At 38.0% G+C, this 17065-nt stretch overlaps 1 protein-coding gene across 5 annotated transcripts in view; it reads left to right on the top strand.

The window, feature by feature from the left end:
* The first annotated feature begins 5590 nt into the window (after positions 1-5590).
* The window catches only part of nolo (no long nerve cord), a 382845-nt gene continuing 371370 nt past the window's right edge, over positions 5591-17065 (top strand). For all 5 annotated transcript variants that reach the window (XM_069499947.1, XM_069499946.1, XM_069499945.1 and 2 more), the window contains exon 1: positions 5591-5806. The gene's annotated coding sequence lies outside the window, so the exon portion shown is untranslated. The remainder of the gene's footprint in view (positions 5807-17065) is intronic.

Genomic DNA, 17065 nt, shown 5'->3' with positions numbered 1-17065 from the left:
TTCTATGGACTAGGCATAATTTGAATACTAATTGAGTTTACAACTTCGGAATAAAATCGGCCAAGTGTGAGTCGAACTCGCACAGTAATAGGTTCTCGTTGGCACTTTTCGGGTACGTAACCCTGAAAAGGAGTGTAATGTTTTTTGTTTACCTAACCTGTTAGTTTTTTATATTAAACTAGATGATGCCCGCGACTTCGTCCGCGTGGTTTTAGGTTTTTAAAAATCCTGTGGGAACTCTTCAGTTTTCCGGGATAAAAAGTAGGCTAAGTCCTTCCCCGGGAAGTAAGCTATCTCTGTACCAAATTTCGTCAAAACCGGTTGAGCCGTAAAAAGCTGGCAGACATACAGACAGACAGAGACGCTTTCGCACTTATAATATTAGTATGGATAGTATGGATGTATAAAAGAAAAAGCTGACTGACTGACTGATCTATCAACGCACAGCTCAAACTACAGGATGGATCGGGCTGATATTTGGCATGTAGATGGCTATTATGATGTAGGCATCCGCTAAGAAAAGATTTTTGAAAATCCCTAAGGGGATGAAATAGGGGTTTGAAAATTGTGTAATCCACGCGGGCGTGTGCTTTTTACAAACACGACAGAAAGACAGACACACAGACAGACAGACAACAAAGTGATCCTATGAGGGTTCCGTTTGTCCTTTTGAGGTACGGAACCCTAAAAATCAATATGAATCCTGAAAACACAAACAACGCTTTTTTTTGGGTAGTCATGTAAAAAGACAATTAAATGTTACAAAACTGTTTATATTCTCAATTATTCTATGTAGTAAGTATAACCGGTGAATTTCCAAGTAACAGACGTTGACAGACAGACGTGTTCTACGCTACATATAGCCGGTTCAAAGGTTAATAGGCGATCGGTCGGATCTGTTCTTTTAACATATTAAACGCCTTTACGTCTTGAGTGAGAGCGATTTAATCTTTATGGCCATTATTCGGTCAGGGTTTATGACTTCAATCTCATTCTTAAGTTCTGAAGGGTACTTTTATTGGAATAAATTTATTTTTTGTTGGTTTTTTTGTTGGAATAAATTTACTGAATCACAGACGGCGCTGTTGTCATCAACTGTTGCACATAAAGGTGTTAAAACGTCTTGTGCGATGGTCCGGAACCCTTCTTGTGCAAGTTCGACTCGCACTTGACCGGTTTTTCTTAAGTATTCCTACATAAATAAAATTTCGATGAATTTCCATTTTGCATCGGTTCTTTATTAAATACCCGTGGGAGCTCTGCGGCGTGGTCTCAAACAATGTTGGATCGTTAGTAATACTATTTTTATGACATTAGATTTCTATTTAAAACTAGCTGCCGCGGCAAACTTCGTCACGCCTAACAGTTGATTCTTTTTTAGGATTTTTAAAAAAAATTCTCTCTGTAATAACCATCCCCGTACTTCAAGGAATTGCAAAATTTGCGCTCGAGCCTTTGAATTCCTCGCTACGCTCGGGATTCTAGCTTTTAGGAGAGAACCTTTCGCTGGCTCGGAATTCAATAGAAACTCTCGCGACAAAATAATATATTTGCAGACAGACAACAAAGTGATCCTATAAGGGTTCCGTTTTTCCTTTTGAGGTACGGAACCCTAAAAAAGTCATTTTGTCAGTCAGAGCAAGCTAATATTAGAGTTAATAAAGAAAGTATCATGTGTACTTTCTTTGCAAATAAGATTTCCATTGCGTTAGACAAATAAAGGGCATCATCAACGCCTAGCAATAAACCTAAGGATCCCTGGAGAAATATTGCATTCGCTACGATGTAATAAGAGAGAAATTACAAACAACTGGTTAGCACGGAGTTGGGCTAACACGGAGAAGGTTCCGTAGCTGTTGAATTTATTGAGGTGAAACTTCTTTACCGATTTAGGAGACATCTAAATTATATAAAAGGAAAAGGTGATTGACTGATCTATCAACGCACAGCTCAAACTACTGGACGGATCGGGCTGAAATTTGGCATGCAGATACTGTATTATGACGTAGGCATCCGCTAAGAAAGGGTTTTGAATATTCAACCCCTAAGGGGGTGGAATTTGTGTCGTCCACGCGGAAGAAGGCGCGAGCACAAGCTCACATCATGCGCAAGCACACATCACATTTTATACCTAAGAGTTGGTTACCATGTCTCTAGCAGAAGAAGCTAAAGTGACATTGGGCGTGACACATAGTTTGAAGGACCGATAGAAATTGGGTTCTAAGGAAAGAAGTTTCACGAAAAAATAGACGGGTCTTTTAACTATTTACGGGTCTCTAAGAAAAAGAAATGTTTTAGCGAACGCTAATACAAGGAGATGGACACAATCTCATCACTCAGTTGATGGCTAGCTCATTTGTATTCGAATTATCATCATCATCATCATCATGATCAGCTCATCAGTCAGTCACGTTTTCCTTTTAAATATACTTACTTAGATTATTTTTCTTAAATTTTACTGCACTTCTTCCTCGGTAGTACACGGTTTCCAAAAATATTGTAACATCACTTATGTGTATTTTTGCAATAAATAAATGAATATTTGAATATTTAACTTTGACCTGACCCCAATTAATGAAATCGAACATTTTTAGAGTTCCGCTCCTCAAAAGGAAAAAGGAACCCGTATATGATCACTTCGTCATCTGTCAAGACCAGTCAAGGCAATTAAATCCAAGGATATTTTTATAATTTTTATAGTGTTTTTACCTACACTTCAAGGAAATTTCAAGATAATTTTAAAGTCATATCAAAAATTGCGGACGTATGACCACTGCCAGTGACGAAACTTGTGATATGTATCGTCACTCAGTACAGACTGAAGCGACTGTTAATGCCATCTAGTTGCGACACTTTGCCTTTGTTTAGAATAGGTCCGAATCCTGCCGGGCCGCAATTTTTGATGTGTATTTAAAATTATTTTGAAAACCTAGGATACTTCCCGTTTACCTAGAATCATGTTTGGCAGGTAGCGACATCTTATAGCACAAGTAATAAATATAAAGGGAAAATCCGAAAACCGTGAATTTGTGGTTATATCACTAAAATAATAACATTAAAGTGTGTGCGAGTTCGACTCGCACTTTAGCACCGATTTTTAGGGTTCCGTACCTCAAAAGGAAACACGAAACCCTTATTAGGATCACTTTGTTGTCTGTCTATAAAGAAACTTACAGGGTACTTCCCGTTGACCTAGAATCATGAAATTTGGCAGGTAGGTAGGCATTATAGCAGGGGGAAGAAAATTGTGCTCATGAACTAATAATTAGTATTTTCAATTTTCAAAGTAAAATAACTATATCAAGGGGGATATCATAGGAAAGGGCTTTATCTGTGCATTCTAAAAAAGATTTTTATTTATTTTTATGCATCATAGTTTTTGATTTATCGTGCAAAATGTCGCAAAAATACGATTGTAGTACGGAACCTTCGATGCACGAGCCTGACTCGCAACCGCCGGTTTTTTGAAAGAAAATATGTTTTAATAACATGCTAATTGCATATAATATTATGTTCGAATACGAAGTGTGGCTTATTGCGCACGCGTGTAAACAAAGTGATTCAAATAAATTGATTGTAATAAAAACCTTGGTTTATTGACCAACTGGTTTTATCGGAAATTGGTTATGTGTTCATCCGCTTAAAAATTACTTATTCACTATTTTAATAAAGTCCAGTGGTTAAGTACCTACGGGATTTTTAGTAACCGAAATCAATGATATTAGAAGAAAAAGAGGTAGATAGGTTACTTATATCAAATTCGATGTTTACAAATGGCACGCTGCGTCAGCGCCGAAAGACTCAACACACATAAACGCATAGATAGTATTTTAACCTCACACAACAGAGAGTAAAGGACGGTGAACTAATAACCTCAGCTTCAGTTGCGCACGAAAAAGAGACGGTTATATTTTGCACTACCTCGTCCTGCACAGAAGAGTGGAAGAAGGACGGATATATGCCTAATAATGCGAGCGTAAAAGAGACGGGACGAGACGGTAAACTAGAAACTCCAAAGAAAAAAAAAACAGTAAAGTCTTTTCGGCTAATGCCGATTTATGCCTACACTGTAGTTGTATAGTAAAATAAAAACCTTATACTGTGGTATTTAATATATTACGAACTAGCTTTTTCCCGCGGTTCCGCTCGTTTTTAGGGTTCCGTGCCCAACGGGACCCTATTATTAGTAATAGGGTCCCGTTGGGCACGGCCTCCGCTGTCTGTACGTCCATCTGTCAGCGGGCTGTATCTCGTAAGCCGTAATAAGTAGACAGTTGAAATTTTCACAGAATGTATTTCTATTGCCGCTTTAACAAAAATAATAAAAATTAAATTAAATTAAATCCTTCCCTAAAACAGGAAATATGCACACTATTTGAATTGTCAATACTCAGAAGAGACCTATCTGTTTATTTTATATTCTTTGATCAGAAACTTTAAAATACGTACAACGATAACTTGATACGTACTTATGGCATGTGACATAAGGTCGAAATTGCAATGAGTTGAATTTTACACGAACGTGCACGAGTTTGTTATTGTTAAATAAGTGAAAAATACGAATTATATAAAAGAAATAGTTTTACTTACGAATGAAATGTGATTCCTTGACTTTTGGAAACCTTGCTTGTGTAGTTTGTGCAGAATCTCATCACACACGACGGCATTTTCGGTTGTTTTGGGAGACGAAAACAAAATACACATTACTATCAACGACGTCTTCGATAGAGCGACGACAGCGGGCGACTGAGCTCAGGTTTGCTAATTAGCTTAGTTTTAACGTGCCACTTGCGGTCCGCGTATAACGTATCTACCTATTTTCTTCTAATATCATTGACCGAAATGGTTAAATCCAAATGTAACCTACGAAGTCACGAGCAATATAATCATCTATTTAGTCCAGAATAAATATTAAAACCCGGCCAAGTGCGAGTCAGGCTCGCACACCGAGGATTCCGTAGTACAGTCGTATTTTTTCGACATTTTGCACGATAAATCAAAAACTATGATTCATCATAAAAATCTATTTGGAATTCACAGGTGAAGCCCTTTCATATGATACCCCACTTGATATAGTTATCTTACTTTGATAATTGAAAATACTAGGTACCTACCTAATTGTTAGTTCATGACCACAATCAATTTGTTTTTGTATGATGTAACCACAAATTCACGGTTTTCAGATTTTTCCCCTAATGTCTGCTATAAGACCTACCAACCTGCCAAATTTCATGATTCTAGATCAACGGGAAGTACCCTGTGGGTTTCTTGACAGACAGACGGACAGACAGACAGACCGACGGACAGCCAGACAACAAAGTGATCCTATAAAGGGTTCCGTTTTTCCTTTTGAGGTACGAAACCCTAAAAAGAGGAAGTGTTGACATCAAACGTGTACCTAACATCTAATTTAAATGCTTGTTTATTTGTCAAAATAGCAGCCCTTTGAAAATTAATACAATTTCCCAAATTTTCCCCAAACACCTACTACACCGACGAAAATTTTGAATTTTACATAAGCATAGATAACGCATTGCGACGTATATCATGCCTTGGCCGTACCATGCGCAAACGGCAAACGGTGGAAAGCGGGGTTGCAGTGCGGACGTCCGTTCCGTCAGTGCTGCCAACGTGCGCGACGAAATCGTACTCTTTCCCAATTTATAATCTGTTTTTGTGCTGTTCAGAAATTTAAAAACAAAAAACTTGTTAATAAAACAGTGATTTTGAAGTGTGTTGTGTTTGTGTTATTTTTGTGAAGGATTGTGCGTTTGTTTGTAATTTTTGGAGGATCTCATACTCACAGGTAAGTTTTAATTTTAAGCTCTAAGCGACGGTAAAAAAAATCATTCAATATTTTTTCAGGCTATTATTAAACGTACGCTTTTTTACCAACCATAAATTGTTATAAAATAAAATTATTCTGTTTGATAAGGTTGTATTATTATTTAGATCTTTGCTTAAATTATATATGCCAATGGAATTAAAAAATAAATACGGTTTGCTCAAAAAATATTAGATAATACAAAGTTCTTTAATCTAAATATACACGCCATGCAAAGTTTTAATTAAAAAATATTTCTACTTAATGGGTTCTTATTATTTTTAAATACCTTTTAAGTAAGTTTATGAGTATTTAGCCAGAAGAAAATTAAAAATGTAGACTACAGTTTAGTTCTTAGACTCTGCTTATATTTTATATTCATTAGTATTGCTTTAATAAATTTAGGAATGATAGAGTTAGGTACTTAGGTCTAGAAAAACAGATAAATAAATTCTTAAAAATATCTAACGAAGACTTATAATACAGTTTAAGATCTAGATTTATTGAAACAGGCTTCACATATATACTTAAATATAAAATACGACTTCATAGACCGCCATTTTTTCATTTTTTTATTAATTTAAATTAAGTATAATCCTGAGCATCAACCATTTCGATGAATGTCCAAAAAAAAGAAAAAAAAACAAAACAAGGAAAATCACCTACGACTAACTAGGCTCTACGCTACGACCTTTGCTTTTCGAGGGGAGTGAATTAAAAAACTACTAAATAAGCACTGAACCTTTTTGGAAGTCAGATAATAATCGAGATTATTTGGGTATTAATTACGCGATACTAAAAATTAAGTAGGTACAGGCAAGAGCTAAAAAGCTACAAAAATTTTAAACGATTTAAGTAGACGTTATCAGACGATCTCAGGTTTATCCTAAACAACGCACCGCATTTAAACCCTTGATTTAAACCGAACCTAAAGTTTTTGTGGTAAGACCGTACCATTTAATACCAAGTAAACTTAAGCTATCTGAATATATAAAAAGAAAAGGTGACTGACTGACTGATTGACTGACTGATCTATCAGCGCACAGCTCAAACTACTGGACGGATCGGGCTGAAATTTGGCATGCAGATAGCTATTATGACGTAGAGGGCATAAGCTAGTTATAATTATATATTCTGTGAGCTAAGTAAATTGAAATCTTTAATACATAGTAGGTAGGTACTAAGGTATCTTCATGTACCAAGCAGTAAGCTACTATAATATCTACCTAACTTTGAGAAGGCTAAGTAAGCCTTCTATAATAATATGACCTAACTAGAAACCTAGATAGATAGATGATGTACTTAGCTAACAGCTTTAAGGTTAGTCTAGTGACCTACATGCCGGTGAGCTAATTTTCCAAGACACTTTGACAACCGAAAATGTAGCGCTCGTTGAGAGAGCCGAGAATTTACAGAGAGCTGCAACCAAATAGCCTGCTAAGTTAGAAAAGTGAATACTATACTTATCTGACCCGTTCTAGCTTCGCTCGGTTGAAATTTCTGAAAATCTTTTTTTTTTTGTGAAATTTCTGAAAATCATTTTTAGCCGCTGTACTCAAATGGGGCTGGGTGACTCATGTGTGCCGTATGCCAGATAACTTTTTGGCAAAATCTGCTTCTTTCTGGACTCCCCAGAATCATCAACGCCAGCGTGGTAGGCCGAGGCGACGTTGGTGTGATGAGTTAGATAACGGTTACGTGGCCTGTAGAGGCACGGAATAAGGAATGGTGGAGGAGGGAGGCCTTTGCCCAGACGTGGGACATTAGATTAGATTTCTTTAGTGGGGGCCTATATTATAGAGAAAATTTCTATTCAATATCTCAAGTTTTACGGTCAGCCAATTTCTTGTGCTACTAAAATGACTACAGTTTTATATTAAATTCTATTTTCTCTCTCAATTATTTACATTGCCTTTTAGGTATAGACAGAGTAAACGGACGCAAAGTCAACAAGCAAGTTGGATAATTATTTGCGGAGATTGTGCTGCCTAGTGCCTACACGAAGTGTTTGCTCGAGAATCAAAAATGATTTCATAATAACCGAATTTATAAGCTCAATGGTTATATTTTGAGAAGAAAAAGAAATAGGCAGTTTTTTCCAGAAGTAAAAGTAAACCCCAATGGGATAATCAAAAGCCAAGCAGACGAAATCGCGATCAAAAAAACCTTATATTATACACTTCTAGCTAAAAATAAGTCAGATATAAATAAATATGGCTTTAAATCCTTTTTACCAGAGTGAGTAGGTACCTCTAAGCTTATTATTCTGTACTGGGGCTGCTTAATAGTTTTTTCACAAAGTGATTTAAAAAGCTTAACTCTACAACTGAGAATAAAGAAAATATTATGTAGGTACAATATGATGAACGCGACTTCGGCAGGGTGGATTTAAATTTTAAATCCACCCTGCCGAATTAAATCCATACTTCCATACTAATATTATAAATGCGAAAGTGTGTCTTTCTGTCCGTCTGTCTGGTAGCTTTTCACGGCCCACCCGTTCAACCGATTTTGAGGAAATATAGTACAAAGATAGCTTGCATCCCGGGAAAGGACATAGGCTACTTTTTATCCCGGAAAGTCAAGGAGTTCCCACGGGATTTTCAAAACCCTAAATCCACGCGTACGAAGTCGCGGGCATCAGCTAGTTTATAATTATCTCGTAGAAATTCTTTAATTTTGCGGGATAAATGTCCTATGTCCGTCCCCGGGATGGACGCTTTCTTTGTACCAAATTTCGTCAAAATCGGTTGAGCGGATGAGCCGTGAAAGTAATATATTAGTCAATGGGGAAACTCTATTCTATTCTTCCTTTAATAAACCAATTCCTACAGTAAGTACTGCGGAGTACAGTTTGCTTCTAGAAACTAAATAAATCTTTGTTTGGAATAACCTGAGTCGGGGCTATAATCGGAAGTTTTAGGCTGTTAGAGCCGAAGCCGAAGTTAGGTTACGTGTATGCAAATTGCGAAGTCGACCGATTTGTACAAATCCAACTTTCTTGATTCCAAATAGTTTCGCAGTGGATCCTTTCTCACGAAAATGTTAAAAGTATGTTGGGAAATATGTACGGATGAACATATTATTACCTACCCATGTATTATCTGTATATACCTAATATATAAAAATGAATCGCTAAATGTGTTGCTGATCGCAAATCTCGAGAACAGCTGAACCGATTTCGCTTATACTTTTTTTATAATATTCCTTGAAGTACGAGGATGGTTCTTACGGAGAGAAAAATTAAAAAAATTAGAATCGACTGTTGGGCGGTACGAAGTTCGCCGGGTCAGCTAGTATCTAATTTATAAAACCTAAGGCAGTGGTAAGAACTAGAAACTAAAACGAGTTGGCGATCAGCGGGAAACGAGTGTGTAGTTTCGATAGTTTTGTAGTTTCGATAGTTTTGTCGAAAACAAAATTTGGTTATATCCCTCGCAAGATTACGTGTCATACAAAATTGCACTGTCGGCCGATTTGTGCAAAATATCTGTCTTTCTTGATTCCAAATAGGTAGTTTTGCAGTGAATCCAAGTTTCTAGGAAAAAGATTTCCCTGTCATTTTGTCACGAATGTGATTCATTGTTCTTTTAAAAGTTTTGCTCGTAGGTATAATGTATGACGGAGGAACCGACACCGAAGTGTTTTTAAAAATAATGATGTCAGCATTGCTGACATCATTCGCTTCACTATTATCATCACTCTGCATGGTAACAGTATTCAAACTATAATTTCTTCAAAATAATTCTTTTATTGAACATTTCTATAAAGTAACAGCGTAACAATAATAAGAGCTCTGTACTGTTCGGCTGCTCAAGCCGTAATGAGGCGCGCGGCAACAAACACTCGTATTTATAGCAAAATCGAGAGGGGATGAATCAGATAATGAATGTAACGAAAATCATTTCAATTAATTGTTTAACTTGCTGCGCACCTATTTACAACAAATAATTAATCAATTTAATTTAACTGAATAATTATAATTTAACTTTAACTTTAATTTAAAACAATCAAAACCGTAACTTTTGATTTGGAAAACTTAATTGATATTGTCACTATTATTTAAATCATTGTAATTATTTTAAGAGTTACACATCATCAAATAACTCGAGTTTAATATGATGTTGCGCCGATACGGCCGTTCTGACCGGCGGTGCGCGCTCTGCACCAGCCGCGTGTAAAACGTTTCTCTTGATGGTTCTTGAAGTTCATCTAGAACAAAGAAATATTTTCTTTTGAGATTGGTATCTGTGTACCGTTTTTATTAAATAATATGACAGTGATTGATTTCGTGTAGTTTGTATTGTGGCGTACACTGTGGTACTATGTTGTACACTGTGGTACTTTATTTTTTGCGTACACTGTGGTACTTTATTTTTTTGCGTACACTGTGGTACTTTATTTTTTTGCGTACACTGTGGTACTTTATTTTTTTGCGTACTCTGTGGTACTTTGTTGTAGCGTACTCTGTGGTACTTTGTTGTAGCGTACTCTGTGGTACTTTGTTGTTGCGTACTCTGTGGTACTTTGTTGTAGTGATTTATGATGTGATGAAGTTTTAGTAATTAAAATATAAACATACGTACTTTTTAATTTGTAGGTTCTTGGGGTTGTTGCTCGGCCATGCTGGCTCGTGACGTAGATGGTGTAGGCCCATCGGTTGATGCTGGGAGTTCATTTTCCGCCGATACGGTTATTTGGTCTCCAGGTTGAGGTGCCCGACGGAGTTGGTCATGAGCGACTTTTCTTGGACGCCCTGAACCAACCACCTTTTTTACTAGATAGCGATCATTGTCTAGAATTCTTGTTATCTCGTATGGCTCGCTGAATTTAAGATCCAGTGAAGTTTGATTTCGAGGATTATTTTTTATGAGCACATAATCACCACGTTGGAAATGATTGATTCTAGCTTTTCTCGAATTGAAGCGTTGTCTGTCCTGTTCTGCATTTTGTGACATCTTTTGTTGCACGTGACTAGTGAGTGCTTCAATATCAATAGTCTGCTCGTCAATATTTACGAGACTGAGTAGCTCTGGAGGAGCACAGTGCCTGCGCTGAGTAAGTAGAGTAAGTGGAGCCACTCCTGTCACACGATGGGGAGTGCAGTTTATTGCTAGCTGCAGTTCTTCAAGCATTGTGTGCCATTCTTCCGTTTCATAGTTCTTGATCATGGTAAGAGTATTTTTTAGCGTAGCTACGACGCGTTCTACTTGTCCATTCGCTCGGCTGACTCCTGGTGCTATAGTATGAATGTCTATTCCAACCCGGTCGCAGTAGGTCTTGAATTCACCTAGGAACTCTCTTCCACCGTCTACTATGATTTGGACTGGAGTGCCGAATAGGTGAACTGTGCGTTTCAGGGCAGCCAACGTACTGTGTGGATTCTTATTAGTTGCGTAATAAAATAGTACGTATTTTGTAAAAGCATCTATGGTGACAATCACATACTGTTGGTCTTCAGATGTTCCCATTCTGCCCGTTATATCCATATGTATAACTTGAAAGGCTGTAGTTGGTTTCTGAATCGGATGCATTTGAGCTTGTACGGCACCAGATGGTCCTTTGGATGTTCTGCAGACCACGCAGTTGTCAACGAATTTTCGGACATTCGTGCTCATTTTGTCGAACCAGTAACTGTCCATGATTTTCTGCAACGTCTTTTCCCAGCCAGGGTGTTTTAAAGCAGTGTGGAATGAGTTTATTAAACTCCACTGAAAAGACCTCGGAACCACTGTGCAGAGTTTTTGTCCGAAAGCTGGGTCTTGTACAACGCGCTTGAGAACATTATTTTCTAGCACATAGCCATTACTTGGAATGTTATTACTCATACCATCCATTATAGCTCGTAGTGTTTCGTCGCGTCGTTGTTCAACTTTCAGCCAGTCGAGATCTCTGGTCATCATATTGACTGTGAGCTCAACCGGGTTCCTGCTAAAGTAGTCAGCATGTTGAAGCTGTTGACCTTTGCGGTATTCTACCTCGAAGTCATAGTTTTGTAGAAATGCCCACCAGCGATGGATTCTAGGAAGCAAGTCCTTTTTGTGTTTGGACGCCTTTAGCGCATTACAGTCTGTGATAACTGTAAACTTGCGTCCATAAAGATATTGTCGGAAATGTTTTATTGCTCGGACCACTGCCAAGGTCTCTAATTCATAAGAGTGGTATCGGCTTTCAGTTTCAGTTGTCCTCATGCTCATGAAAGCAACTGCATGTTGTCGTCCTGCAATGACTTGCACCAGTACTGCTCCAAATCCCAGGCTACTTGCATCTGTGTATAATTGAATTGGCGCCTCTTCTTGAAACAGTGTAAGTACTGGAGTTGATGTTAAGCACTGAATTACCTTCTCTCTTGCTTTCTCGTGACGTTCGTTCCATTCCCATTTAGCTCCTGGTTTGGTTAACTCGTATAGTGGTACCAGTATGCGTGAAAAGTCTGGTATGAACTTTCTGAAGTAGCCCGCCAATCCACAGAACTGCCTGACTTGTCTGGGTGTCGTTGGTACTGGTGCTTTCACTAGAGCATCTATTTTCCGTGGGCTTGGTCGGACTTGTCCATTTGATACCACGTTGCCTAAATATTCGATTGACCGTTTAAAAAAACTGCATTTATCAGCATTAATGGAGAAGCCAGCATCCTGTAAGGCTATGAGAATACGTTCAATATTTGATAGTCCTTCTGTGATGTCTTCGCATTTGCTTAATACGTCGTCAACATAGACTTGAGCTGCATTGCCTAGTAACGGACTCAGAGCCCTGTTGATGCATCGTTGATAGACTGAACATGCGTTGCTCAATCCAAATGGCATAGTCATATACTCGTACAATCCATCTGGTGTGACGAAAGCTGTCTTTTCAATTGATGACTCTGCAATCGGTATTTGATGAAAACCTGCAGCCATGTCAAAGGTTGTGAAGAATTGTCCTTTGGCCAATTGATCGATTTGGTCTGATATTAGCGGCAGTGGATAGTGGTCCCGTAAAGTATTAGAATTGAGCTCTCTGAAATCCACGCACATACGATCATCACCATTTTTCTTCTTTACCAAGATGATGGGACTGGAGTATGGAGACTTGCTTTCGCGAACAATCCCATGTTCCATCAACTCCTTCACAATTGTACGCACTTTTTCTCGTTCGATTGGACTTAGCCTATATGGCCGTCGTTCTACATATTTGTCTGGATTCTTCAAACGAATTTCTAGTTCACCGGTTTTGACCCGAGTTGTTGGGTACCCTCTGATAAATAGATGCTGATATTTGTTCAGAAGCATGCGTAATTTTGCGATATCTTCTTCATTCGTAAGGTCCGAATCCAGCTTATCAAAGATTGGGTTTTTATTTTGAACATGATTGATATTCTGCTGACGTGTTAATCTGGTTCCGTCCGAAGTGATCATCATAGTAAGGTTTGTATTATTTATTAAGTTCATACCCACTAGGATATCTGTAGTCATCTCATAGTCTGCTACTATGTGAAACTGTAGTTCAACATTGATGTCATCAATCATTCCAACTGTAACTAGTGTAGTTATTGAAAGTACAGGAAATTGTCCGATCCCCTTTAAGTAATTTGCTGTTTGTATCCTTTTTCCTGGTAACTGAGCTGCTACTGATTCTCGTATTAGTGAGCACTCTGCGCCGCTATCAAAAATTGCCTGAAAAGTCTTCATTCCAATCTTCACCTGAATCGGGGCTAATTTAGATCCAGCAATAAAATTTACATTTGATGTCAATGCACGTTCGCGTTTAAAACATGTTTCAAAAGTATGCCCCGGAATTTTGCAAAATGAACAGGTTGTCGTTTTATTGTTCTGGTAGGAGCTTACTTCCTTATTATTGGTTTTCGTTTTTGTCTCGTTTGTTTGTTCAGGTTTTGATTCCGACATCCTGTAGTAACATTCGCTAGTAGTGTGATTGCTTCTTTTACAGATACGACATGACGAACTCGATGAAGTTGCATTCGAAAAACGTGGTCGCTTATTGGCACTTGTATTATTTGAATTCGGATGAGAACGCTTCATCGTTCTTATTGATGATGCAACGGATATCAGTTCTGGCACAGTTGTGGCTCTTGTATTCAACAGCTCGATCCTAAGTCTTTCGTCATTCACACATCCAATCACTGCTTCAACTGCGTCTTCATTTGATAGTTTGTCTTTGGTGATCCTTCTCCATAAGACCCAAGCTCGTGATAAGAACTCGGAAATATCCTTTGAAGAGTCGTAAACATGTTCTCTAAATCGAACTATGTCTCTAGAATAGCGGTTTTCTGGCTCGAACGTCGTGATTAGATTATTGCGTAGTTCAGCCCATGTTGCTGTGGTAACCATCCAATCGTCAACCCACATCTTCGCTCTTCCTTTTAGGAGGCTGCCAACCTTCATGCGTATATCAAAATCTTTAAGGTTGTATGTTTCGATGGCTTTGTCGATGTGTTGACACCACTCGCGTACTCCCACATTAGTGTCGGGATCGAATGATGGTAGGTAAATGTCGGTAATACGCACTTTGGTTTCCGCTGGTGTACTTAGGCGTTCCGACATTTGCTGCATTACTTGCATCATCTGCATCATTAATTGTGGTGGTATGCTGGTAATTGGCGTGTTGACCAGGGATGATTGCGATATTTCTTGCTGCGACGAAGTTCCAGCATTGCCAGTGGTATTCAATGCATGATGCAGTTCCATTCGTGTTGTAGCATCAGGCTGTTGTTGAGCGGAAGTGGCATGTGATCCCACTTCTGATGACGGAGGAACCGACACCGAAGTGTTTTTAAAAATAATGATGTCAGCATTGCTGACATCATTCGCTTCACTATTATCATCACTCTGCATGGTAACAGTATTCAAACTATAATTTCTTCAAAATAATTCTTTTATTGAACATTTCTATAAAGTAACAGCGTAACAATAATAAGAGCTCTGTACTGTTCGGCTGCTCAAGCCGTAATGAGGCGCGCGGCAACAAACACTCGTATTTATAGCAAAATCGAGAGGGGATGAATCAGATAATGAATGTAACGAAAATCATTTCAATTAATTGTTTAACTTGCTGCGCACCTATTTACAACAAATAATTAATCAATTTAATTTAACTGAATAATTATAATTTAACTTTAACTTTAATTTAAAACAATCAAAACCGTAACTTTTGATTTGGAAAACTTAATTGATATTGTCACTATTATTTAAATCATTGTAATTATTTTAAGAGTTACACATCATCAAATAACTCGAGTTTAATATGATGTTGCGCCGATATGTATATTTTGCAGTTTCTCCGAATGGGTTTCACCGCAAAATGATGCAATGGCGATATTCACTGAAACTTTTATAACTCTTTCTTTATTTTAATGCTAAAACTTCTGTCTATTACTATTATTTTAATTTTTATATTATTATGATTTTAAATAAAATAATAAATAAATAAACTTTTATTGCAGGCATAAGTACACCCATAATTGTGTGTTAGTACAGAAACAATTCCTTAACCTATGTTAGTACTTACTTATTACTAGCTTAAACTTAACTTACCAACTAATTCTACTAACATTAAAACTAATCCTATTTATAATTCCCGCGGGGGTCTCTTTGCACCTATGTGCGCACCACTCCAGCACCTCCAGAGAGGGCTATCCAATTTCGTGGACAATGCGCTGAGAAGAGTGTTGGTACTCCTCAACAGCCTGCTCATCATGGACGCGGCACGCTTGCGCATGATCGCGTAGAAATCATCCACGCGAGCATCCGCAAACATTGCCGACGCACTGCAGTGGCGAGGCTTTCTCAACACCGCCCTCAGCACATTGTTGTATTGGACGCGCAGGGCACTGTAGGTCCGCTGCGTTTTACTGATGGCCGATGGGGCAGACGTGTTTTGGAGTGGAGACCGCGTATCAGCAAGCGCAGTGTGGGACGACCTCCAACCCGCTGGACTGACGACCTTAAGAAGATAGCGGGAAGTGGGTGGATGAGGAAGGCGGAGGATCGTGTGTGGTGGCGTGCTCTTGGGAAGGCCTATGTCTTGCTGGCTGATTGATTGATGATTTTACTGTTTAGCACGGATTGATTTAGGGCGCCTTCATATTTGCCGTAAAGTGCCGCACAAAACGCGTGACTGCAGCGATGCACCCGCGCTGCAGCCGCGCTGCCTCCGCGCTCCACTTTGCGGTGAAAGCGCCCGGGTTTTTGCACCCTTGAGGAACAACTTTTATCCCGGAAAATATCGCTGGAAATCAAATCAAATCAAACCATTTATTTGCACGATTGCAGGTACAATGATGGTGTTACAGTGTAAACCAGCAAAAACTGTAATTTTCATGGGTCGCGGGCAACAGCTAGTTAGGCCTTACCTTCCAAAGGTTCAGTACTTGAAAGGGATATGAAAGAAAGAAAGATAGAAAGAAAGAATGAGAGATAGAAAGAAGAAAGAACTCCATAACACTAAACGCTTAGGTATGCCTTCCATTTTTCGTCATAGTATTATATTTATTAACATAATTAAACCTCGACTACACACGTGAGTAAAGCCGGGACAGATAGTATTTATAATGGAAATCACTCAGGGTAGTTTAAACGCTAAAATAATTAAACCTACCTACTATATTATAGATTGTAGAGTCCTAGTCTGCCGTCCTAAAGCTAAAGTGTCGTTAACTACCACAACCAAGTTTCGAGATATGATCAAAAAAGCGCGAATTTATAAAGAAATGATGCCATTTGATAACTAATAAACGTATACAAAACTTGAAACTATGAAAATGTAGAGCAAACAGAGCACTTTTGAATAGCTGTATTTTTAAGTTTCTAGAGTAAATAATAATTAAAGCAGGACAGTTTTGGCTTTTTAGTCTAGCATTTTTTCTAACAACGGCTTGTATTTACATAACTTAAATGTCGTTAGATTACCCTTTAAGACGTTTAAGGCTTGGATTGCATTTACTTTTTTTATCTTTTTACGACACTTAAAAAAAAATTATAATTACTAAAGTAAAATGACTCTAAAAGACTTTAACGACATTGTATGTTAGGTTATGATCCTTAAAACTATCAATAACATAACACTTAAATGCGGCTTTTGTAATTTAAACACATTTTAGTCTAGAACAATAGAAATGATTTGTTTACAGTAGCGTTTTTTGGGGAGCATTGCTAAACTAAAATGTGGTTTATTGCAAATGATCGAACCGTAGCGACGTTTTAGGTTAGCATTGTTTATAAATATTTGAGGTTTTCCAATGAA

The sequence above is a fragment of the Maniola hyperantus genome, chromosome 7 (assembly GCF_902806685.2).
Source record: "Maniola hyperantus chromosome 7, iAphHyp1.2, whole genome shotgun sequence".
Taxonomy (NCBI): Eukaryota; Metazoa; Arthropoda; class Insecta; order Lepidoptera; family Nymphalidae; genus Maniola; species Maniola hyperantus.
This window is presented reverse-complemented; position numbering and strand designations above follow the sequence as displayed.